Below are 908 nucleotides of genomic sequence, written 5' to 3'. Positions count from 1 at the left end.
TCATGCCTGGAGCTGATCTGTGCTGGTCGCTGAGGGAATACATCAACTTAGTGCTGTGGATCGCCGGATCGGCTTTCACCGTTTTCACCGCTCCTTCGCCGGGACCGCCGTTCTCGACCCCGCCACCTCAGCTCACTCTTGACCGGCTTCAGCTCACGCTAAGCCGGGGCTTTCTCTCACGCTAGGCCGCTGTGTTTTTCATTGTGAAGGCAAAACTAATTTGTTTGGTCTTCCAAAACAGGACGATATCCGCTTCGTCATGCCTAGAGCTGATCTGTGCTGGTCGCTGAGGGAATACTTCAACTTAGTGCTGTGGATCGCCGGCACATTTTATGGAGGACTGTTTACTGATCCTGGGAGAGTAACGTTAGACTAAAATGCCGGCAGTTCTGACTCACGTAAGTACGTTTTCGTTTATCATTTGCCACTGATGATTCAAACGCGAGTTTTGGGCAGTGTGGAGTAGCACTTATTGTTTGTCATTTCTCTGATCACAAATGCAGACAGGGTTTTATGTTTACGCGGCACGATGCAATGCAACGCACCACGTAAAAATACAGTATAAGTCATTATAATCAGTAATTATGTCCTCACTGGTTTGTAAAAATCGATGCGTTTCAAAAAGGCGGGGCATAGAGGAGAAACAATAATGTACAGTATGTGGAAAATAATGTGTTTTTTTTTACTTTAAACCGCATAAACACATTTCATTACACCAAATACACAAAATAATGTTCTTTTTAGCAACATCATATGACCCCTTTAAACATTTGGGGTCAAGAAGATCAAATTGATCAAAAGTGGCAGAAAAGACATTTATAATGTTACAAAAGTTTTTTATTTCAAATCAATTATATTACTTTGAACTTTCTATTAATCCAGAATAGAATTCATAAAATATATATATA

This window comes from Sinocyclocheilus grahami, unplaced genomic scaffold (assembly GCF_001515645.1).
Source record: "Sinocyclocheilus grahami isolate Dianchi unplaced genomic scaffold, SAMN03320097.WGS_v1.1 scaffold323.1, whole genome shotgun sequence".
In the NCBI taxonomy this organism is placed as follows: Eukaryota; Metazoa; Chordata; class Actinopteri; order Cypriniformes; family Cyprinidae; genus Sinocyclocheilus; species Sinocyclocheilus grahami.
This window is presented reverse-complemented; position numbering follows the sequence as displayed.